Source organism: Engraulis encrasicolus, chromosome 12 (genome assembly GCF_034702125.1).
Source record: "Engraulis encrasicolus isolate BLACKSEA-1 chromosome 12, IST_EnEncr_1.0, whole genome shotgun sequence".
Lineage (NCBI taxonomy): Eukaryota > Metazoa > Chordata > Actinopteri > Clupeiformes > Engraulidae > Engraulis > Engraulis encrasicolus.
This window is the reverse complement of record NC_085868.1, coordinates 18,291,025-18,300,861: the sequence shown is the minus strand read 5'-3', so window position 1 is coordinate 18,300,861 and position 9,837 is coordinate 18,291,025. Positions and strand designations below refer to the sequence as shown.

At 43.9% G+C, this 9,837-nt stretch overlaps 1 pseudogene; it reads right to left on the bottom strand.

The window, feature by feature from the left end:
- LOC134460381 (low-density lipoprotein receptor-related protein 1B-like) overlaps window positions 1-9,837 on the bottom strand; it is a 372,315-nt pseudogene that overhangs the window by 63,910 nt on the left and 298,568 nt on the right.

Below are 9,837 nucleotides of genomic sequence, written 5' to 3'. Positions count from 1 at the left end.
AATGTGTGGTGATGTTTTTATATGTGATATGGATCCCTCTGGGTCTGGAATAAAGAACTGAATTGAATTGAATATTGTATCGTATCGAAACATATCGTACGTACCACAATGCCAGTCCTGCTCTTGGCATGGTTGCGGTCCTGCAGGTCCCCGTAGAAGATGCCGCCAGGGTTGACCTGCGGGTGACACTTTAGAATAACTAACTATTCACAGCTTTATTAACATTTAATAATAATTAACATTTAACAAAGCACTTACACATGTTTGTAATTACACATGAGTACACATTACACATGAGTAATAACCAAACTACGACTGCACAATGGAGTCTGAATCAACCTACTGTGTGAGTTTTGTGTGGTTTCATGCCTTCTGGTCTTTGGAGGAGAAACTTCCAGGAGCGATGTGACTGTGCTCTGTCTGCTGTGTTAACATAGTATATCTTGCCCATTTATAAACATTTGTTAACATTTTGTAGATAATTAGCTCATTATTTAAGTGTTACCGACCTGCGTGGCCCACACGAAGGTGTGGCGGTGGAAGAGGGCGTCCATGCCGATGATGCGGGCGCTGTCCTCGATGCGGGCCACCAGCTTCTGGCCGTGGCTCTGGTGGAACGGGCTGTAGCTGCGCACCTCCGTGTCATTGGCGATGTACAGCACCTGGTCCTCTGGACCTGTGGGAGGGACGATAACGGAGATGATGACCAGGAGTCAGACATGACAAAACAGAGTCAGACATGACAAAAACAAGCCTTCTCTGTCATTGGTGTTCTACAGCACCTGGTATTCTGGACCTGTGGGATGATGATAGAGATGATTGGGTCTTTTTTCGTTTTTTTTTTTGTTTTTGGAAATTTTAGCAAACTTTTGGCAAACTTTATTTGACAGGACATTGAAGGTGGAAACAGGAAATGAGTGGGAGAGAGAGATGGGGTTAGGTTGGGAAATGACCCAGTCAGCATTCGAACCTGGATGCCCCTGGGCATGGAAGTCCATAAGTGGGGGGCAGGTTGAAGCGTGCTGCGCTGTGGCGCCCCCAATGACAGAGATGATGACATCAGGTGAGTTAGACATAACAAAACAGAGAATCAGACATGACAAACACAAGATCTTTCTGTGTGTAATTGACGATATAAAGCACCAGGTCTTCTGGACCTGTGGAACGATGAGAGAAGCCAGTCGGGACCTATTGGTAAGTGAGGCGGTCTTAAGGATCAAATCCCACCCTTACTTCTCCCTACACCTCCATCCATGGCTGAAGTGCCCTTGAGCAACTTGGAACATTGCTCCAGGGACTGTAACCAATACCCTGTAAAATAGCTATAAGTCGCTTCGGGTAAAAGGGTCAGCTAAGTGGGTTTATGTGTAATGTAATGTAATGATGACAGAGAGTCAGACATAAAAAACAAAGAATCAGATATGACAAAAACAAGCTCTCTCTGTGTGTCATAAGCGATGTAAAGCACCTGGTTTTCTGGACCTGTGGGACGATGAGAGAGATGATGACAGAATCAGACATAACAAAACAGAGTATCAGACATGACAAAATCAAGCTCTCTTTGTGTCATTGGCCGTATACAGCACCTGGACCTGTGGGACAATGACAGAGATGATGACAGAGAATCAGACATGAATGGAAAATAAATAGTAAAGGTCCGCAACACTGATCGGTAGTCCCAAATGCACAACATTTCGGATGCTCAGTTCTTTGATGAAAGTTGCATTTTGTTGAATATTAAGTTCATCAAGTTAATGTGTGCCAAAGTTGCACTTTGACGAAGGACTGAGCGTCCGAAGCGTTGTGTCATTAAACCGTTTCGGAGCATTGATCAGTGTTGCTAAACATTATTATTTCTCTTCCATTGTTGTTTGTTTAGTCCAGCTCCTACAGCGCTATTGTGCACAAATTCCTTGAACCTTTTGGAGAGAATCAAACGTAACAAAACAGACAATCCGACAGAGATGATGACAGAGATAATCAGACAAAACAAAAACAAGCTCTCCATGTGTCATCATTGGGGGTGTCCGTACAGCACCTGGCCGTTTGGCACCTGAGGGACCTTGACAGACGTATAATTAGAAATTTAAAGGAAACAAGCTTGACCAGATGACATTATTTCACTTTGCTTGTGGATATACTGTACAGCAGCGGATCCTGTGGAGTTAACACAGGATGACAGATGGAGAATTAGATCAAACAGAAACACGCTGTGCAAGTATGCATTATTTCACAATGCTTTCTTTATTCAATAATTTATATGCTAATGTGTGTGTGTGTGTGTGTGTGTGTGTGTGTGTGTGTGTGTGTGTGTGTGTGTGTGTGTGTGTGTGTGTGTGTGTGTGTGTGTGTGTGTGTGTGCGTGCATGCGTGTGTGCGTGCATGTGTGTGTGTGCTACGTGTGTGTGAGAGAGAGTGAGAGTGTGCTTGTGTGTGCGTGTGTACATTTTCTGTGCATTTTCTCAGGGTGTTTTTTACCTTTTGTGACACATTCGCCGTCAATATCTTTGAAGTTCCTGTCACATGTGCACTTGTAGGAGCCCTTGGTGTTGTAGCAGTAATGGGAGCAGGTGCCGAACGCCAGGCACTCATTCACCTCTGGAGGAAGACAATGGCAGAAGGGTCAACCCAAACACAAACATATTACTGTATATGGAAGCATACACACACACACAAACGCACGCATGCACGCGCACGCACACACAGACACAGACACAGACACACATACACACACACACACCCATAATCTATGGAACAATGCACACACACATAAACACGTAACACATAAGCGAGCACAAGTGCACACGCACAAAGATGAGTACAGACACAACAAAACATAGCCTACACAAAAAACAGTCTTACTTACTTGACACTAATGCACATACCGGTAGTATGCTCTACACATACAAACAGGCATACATTCAAAACAAACATCCATAGCTTGCACTAAGGCACAAAAGCACAAAAGCTCTTAGAAAGAAACCGGCAACATACAGTGTAAGAGTATATTCTATTACTCACTACTGCATGTTTGCGTCCAAACACTCCTCTAGACAGGAGGACATACATCACTCTGTCCTTAATGCACAGCTACATTCTACAGACCTAATGAAAAGGCACATTAAGTTGCGATTCCACCTCCAAATGCTTTACTCCACCTCTCTATCCCACAGGCTTTCATTGAGCCCTGGTGCTCGCAAGTGGACACAAGGGTCTTTTCACTTACGTAGTGCCGGAAAAAATCCCGCAACATAAATTTGCTGGTTGTTGGAGAAAGACATCCTTTAAAAAAAGCTTGGAGGAGATGCTAGACCAGACTAGGGCTGCACGATCTTAGAAAAATATGCAATACACAATAACATGACTGTATACCGATGCTAGACCAAACCCGCTTGTACTGCGCATCAACAAGTGTTATGTGCTGAAAGTGGCGCTGATGTTGAATATGCTCTGTAGCATAGCACTCGCTTTTAAAATAGGTGTAGGCAGACGGTCTTTTCAGATTGTGTGTGTGTGCGTGTGTGTGTGTGTGTGCGAGTGTGTGTTTGTGCATGCTTGCAGGCATGCGTGCATACATGAATGTGTGTTCATGTTCGCAGACAATCTTTTCAGACTGTGAACAGTGTGTATGTGTGTGTGTGCGTACGTGCGCGCGTGCGTTTGTTTATGTTCTCTCCTTAAAGCTAAAAGGAGGTTCTGCGGTGTTGAACATCAGCCTTGGCTGGCTAGGTGCCTTTGGTGAGATGTCCTTTATGCATGTCTGGGCTTCAGCTTTCAAGTTTGGAATGCCACTCTTTTTCACATTTTTTTTACCGCATCTCAGTCTGCAACATTCTCATTCTTCAAATACATGTGTGTCTCCCTCTCTGCCTACCAATCTCTTTCTGCTTTCTATCTTTTCATACAATTTGTCCTTTCGCCTCCCTTGTCCCACCTTGCATTCTTTCTTTTCCTGGCTCCCTCTTGTCTTCTACCTTTTCCTTTTCTCCACCTCCTTTTCCATCCCCACATACGTACCTTTGTCCTACATGGCTTGTTCCTGAAGTTCTACCTGAAGTCTTCACTGACTAGCAGCTATTCACATCTAAGTTCATTCATTTCTCTGCTTGTATCACTTTTATGTTTTTTTTCCCCACAGTCCAAGGCACATTCTACATCCTCTTACAGTACAATGTTTTTACCTCAGGATGTTGAATGCTGCATATACGCAACATTGACCCAGGCGCCTTGACGCTGCATGGACTCAGCATTCAGGATCATGAGATTTGAGATTATTTTTTATTAAAAGACCTGAATGAACACGTTCTAATGCTTTCAAATCTAACTCATTCCATGTTTTTATGTGCTTCGGAGGTTGAGAAATTTAGGTTTCCAGTCACTGTACCTTCCCTCTGTTTTTTATCTCAGGCTACTCCTGAGGGCTGCCTTAACCGATTGATGCTGGCTGTTGTGTATACGCAACATTGACCCTGGGGCCTTGATGGTGCATGGACGCAGCATTCAGGCTCATGAGATTTGAGATTTCATATTAAAAAAGCTGAATGAACACATTCTATTGCTTTTAAATGCATCTCATTCCATGTTTTTATGTGCTTCGGAGGTTGAGATATTTAGGTTATTTCATGGGCTTAGGGCACCATTTTTTTGCAGGTGCCTTGGGGTTAAATGGGTTCAGCTAGCTAGCACACTGAGATGGCCTGTGATTTACTATTTACTCAATCTCTCCTTTCTTCACATCCTTTTGTTTTTTATTCCGCTCTTTCTCTCAGTCCTTGTGTCTTTCTTCCCACTCGTCTTCTAGAGCATACACAAAGTTGAGTTTAACAGTACGGCTATTCCAACGACAACTCCGTCCCGCAAACTGTACACACAGAGAGAAGGCAAGGGTTCGAGAGGGGACGCCCTTGACGTCATCCCTGTAGGTTGATCGTTATAATGTACCTTCACACTGCTTGTTCCTGAGGTTTCTCCTGAAGCCTGCTTTGCACTGGCACACTGAGCTGGGTCGTGACTGGTTGCAAAGGGCCTCCTCTCCGCACAGGTTTACCATGCCCTGGCACTGCACTGCCACTGAGAGGGGTAGAGAGAGGGAGGGGTGGAGAGAGAGAGAGAGAGAGACAGAGAGAGGGGGTGGAGAGAGAGAGAGGGGGGGTGGAGAGAGAGAGAGAGCGAGAGAGAGAGACAGAGAGACAGAGAGGATACACACACACACATGCACGCACGCACACGCGCACACACACACACACACACACACACACACACACACACACACACACACACACACACACACACGCACGCACGCACACACGCACGTATTTGGGACAATTAAGGTATATGTACCATACTAAATCAGGGTATGGACATACATTGCGGTCATGTGTACATAGTTAGAAACCACCTGGACCTTTATGAAGAGGAATAAAGATTTCACAACATAGTAAAACATTGCTATGCCCTGTGAGTTGGCGTCTGTTGTCACTGCTGTTCAGTCATTGGCTGAGTGCATTTAATGCATTGTGCTCTTTACTCCCTGTCTCCATGAGAACCAACAGTTTCAGCATATAATGTGTACCCAATGCAGGATGTCCATCCAGTGATGGTCCTTACAGGCATTAACAAGTGCTCTATGTGTGTATTTATTTGTGTATCTATGTGCTTGACAATATGGTACACCTAGTTCAGCTGATGCAATGCAACGCAACTTTATGTACAGAGATACAAGATGTTATTTACAGTCCCTGTGGTTAGGTGCCTTATGCAAGGTCACTTCAGCAGGTGTGTAGGGAGGTGTAAGGGTGGGATTTGAACCGGCACCTCTCTAAGCATTACGCAATACAAGGACAAAATACAAAGGATATACAGTATACACGCAAATTTGGTCAAGCGAAGCAAACTTTGAGAGAGAGATATTTGATTTTAACACCCATTTATTTTGAATCGTGACACAGTTAAAAGGGGACATTACACTCCATGGAAATTGAGGAGTACAAAGCACATGATATGTTTTACTATACACATGGAAAGTGTGTGTCTGTAATTCCCACGATAACCGTGTAATTAATTTTTGACAACACTCCGCTACCTAGTTCACTGAAGCCGACATGACCAGTTTTGCCATCTTAGCGACATTGTTGCTAGATTTGGTGACTTTTTGACGTCCCTAGCAACTAAAAACCTCATCTAGCGCCTTTACCGACTTTTTAAAACGCACATTTTCAGGTATATAGACAGACATACTCACAGCACACACACACACACACACACACACACTCAATCACTCACACACACACACATGCACCCACGAAGGCATGCATGTATGCACACACACACGCACCTGACTTATAGTTTGCAGTCGTATTAATGACAAAGCAAAACACAAGCATCGTCTGAACCTGCCATGAAAGGAAAAGCCTATAAATGGCAATTTCATTGACTCATATTGACAAAATGACAAAATTCTCAGCAAACCTTTCCTACCGATATGACAGTCAGAACAAACCCCTTTTCTGTGATGCTGCAATCCTCGCAAGGGATAAAGAACACGGTGGAACATCTTTCTATACAAACCACTACAGGGCATCTCTGCTTGTGCTAGAGCTGCTAGCTTTACCCCATTAAACAGGCTCACCTACACCTTAGGGGATGTTCACACAGACAGCTGTCTATTCTTAAGCCTTCGCTTTAATACTGTTTGCTGATGCTGGAGGCTGTGTGCGTTTACTGTCCACACCTCCGTTCCCTATCCTGCACTCTGGCTGAACTAACAGTACACTCTTTAGTCATATCACTTTAGGCGCCTACTGCACACCTCAAGGGTATGAGGGTGTCCTTACCTTTTGGATGTACTGTGCTGTACTTTTCATTGCTAAGAAAACCAACCTTCCCTCAGAAAATACACTGACAACATACCCTGTCTGCAGCAGTAACTTTGTTTATGCCTGTGGGTAGGCTACTGTCGTCTGAGCTGCATATAGTGAGTTGTTTGTGCCTTCTTTTGTAAGATGTCTTTGGACAAATGGATTATGTGTGTGCTGTCCTCGTATCATAAAATCGCAATGTTCTCAATACACATGACACCATGTTAAATTACCCACCCCTCCCCCCAAAAAAACCCCAAACAAAACAAAAACGACAACAGTAACAGACAAAGAAGAGGGGAAAAAAAACAGAAAACAAACAATGTTTTTGATAGTGAAGAAAAGTAAACGGTCAATGATTACCCATCATGGTTTTGCATGTCAGACTAAATACAACACAGTTTTTGGCCCTGGGCAGAAACTCACACACTGGACTGATTAGACTGCAAAACAACTGCAGAGGTAAGGAGGAGTGAGACTCGAGACAGTCATCCATCTGTTAGTCAAGCAGGACAAAATGTAAAAGCTCCAAGCAGGACAAACTTAAGTATGGTATAGTAGTAGTATAGTATATAGTACTACATATAGTTACTATGCTGGTGACCCGGATTTGATTCCGGCCCAGTTCATTTGCTGATCCTTCCCTGTCTCTCTCTCTCTCTCCACTCCTGTCTCTCCTCCACTGTTGTGTCAAAAATAAAGGCAACCCCCCAAAAAAAAAAAAAAAACCACCCCTCCTAATATGAATCTGTTTCCCTCTGTATTGCTCTGTATTGGTGGTCAGCAGCTTCTGAGGATGGAGGAGACTGCTGGCTTGAAGGTCTCTAAGGGGACCATGACAACCACACTGATATGCCTCATGAAAGCAGAAGTCAGCAGAAGTCTACTGCAGGATCAGTGGCAGATTAAAGTATCCGACAAAAGAACACACTGGGCTATAAGCTTATGTGAAGTCTTTTATATCTTAATGCATTAAATTTCTGAAAACGTTCTGGCATTTTCATCATTAAAAACTCTATTTATTCTAGTGGTGTAATGCACTAGAGGTTTGAACCATGTGTGGTGTTGTTTGACAAATGAAAGCAAGGACATAACACTTCGGATGTCAACAAACAGCATGGTCTTAGAGGGGCGTCAGTTGACCTAATACTATGGAGGGGCACAATGGGGCACTGAAAAATAACATTTTTTTCAGTTATTTATTTTAAAAAAGCATAACAAATAGCAAATATCAAAGCAAAAAGCATGCAAAGCACAATAATAATATCTGAACTATACAATCTATACAGACTAAACAAACTATACAAACTACACAATAGTTTTGGTGAAACTCAAACCGGAGCACAGCAGATAAATACCCAGGCATGTGCCCCTATAAAATAGGTCTAGCGACGCCCCTGTCTTGCAGTAGTGCTGTTGCTCCTTTCTTGCCATCTGGCTTTTAGCACTCCCACTCCCATTCCCACTCCTCCTCCTGTCACCTCCTGTGGACATCCAATGCCGAAGAATATAATAGATAACAGATAAGTCTTAATCCTGCCACATTTCTGATTCAGTAAAGGACAAAAACCAACAAGGTCGGCGTCTGCGCCTTCACTTTTGGCCTGTGTATTGCTTGGTGCATCAAGTCCCCAAAAAGTAGTAATCACTTGAGGTAATGAAAGAAGGAGGCACACACAAGGCTTGTATGAAAAATGAATAGTAGCCGAAAATTTAACACAGAAGTCAGAGGTTAAAACTGGAGCAACAGATGTTTTGGACCAAGTCCATTCTCAATTCACAATGTCTCCAGTCACCTCTGACTTCTGTTGTAAATTTTCAGCTACACTATACATTTTTCACACATGCCTTGTATGCGCCTCCTTTTTTCATTACCTCAAGTGATGATTACATTTTTGATTCAACCATTCTCAATGCAAGCTGACATAACACTGCTGAGTCTGGCAAAAGTTAATATAATATGGTGTCAACCCTGTCCCTGCAGCTCTCCACAAAGGTCCAGCTGCACCATGCCTGCCTTCTCCTCTCCCCCACAAAACGTCTCTGGCCAGCACACAGAGCATTTGAAGCCAATGTATTGTACAGTGCATGATTTTCTTGCTCTTGTGCCTCATGGACTGCAGCTTGTGACCAGGGGCTGATCAAGCCATTTTGGGGCCCTAAGCGAAATATAAGAATGGGGCCCTCAAAAGTCATTACATATACATACAATTCTGTGTTTGGTGCTATCTAAGAGTTTTGTCATATATCTTTGATTACTTCACACACTGTAAGTGAAAAGTTAAGATCAAGCCTACATTTTTGTGTGTTGGCACGACTGGTGTGACAGTTGGGGCCCCTATGGAGGACAGATTTTGTTTGGCCCTAGGCAATTTCCTAAGTTGGAAAATCCGCCTCTGCTTGTGACTACAGCAAACCTTAGTGCCCAGATGGATATGGCTGCAGAGTGTTGTGTTGCCAATGGATAAGGGCAGGCTAAAGTGAAATGTCATGGGGGTTTGAGAGAAATGAGAGGGTATGATCTTTAAAAAAAACATGTCTTGGAGAGAGGTGGGTTGTAAAGGAGATCTCTCTTCACATGAGGGGGGATTTCAGGTGTGTGTGTGTGTGTGTGAGTGTTTGTTTCTGTGTTTGTGTTTGTGTTTGTGTGTTTGTGTGTGTGTGTGTGTGTGTGTGTGTGTGTGTGTGTGTGTGTGTGTGTGTGTGTGTGTGTGTGTGTGTGTGTGTGTGTGTGTGTGTGTGTGTGTGTGTGTGTGCGTGCGTGTGTTTCTGTGTGCATGTGCATCTGCTCACCACACTCCTCTTCATCCGAACTATCTCCGCAGTCGTCCACCCCATTACAGAGCTGCTCGGGCCGCAGACACACACGGCCGTTCCTGCAGCGGAATGCCCTGGTGGGGGGGCATGGCAGCTTGGCTGGGGACAAACACACACACACACACACACACACACACACACACACACACACACACACACACAC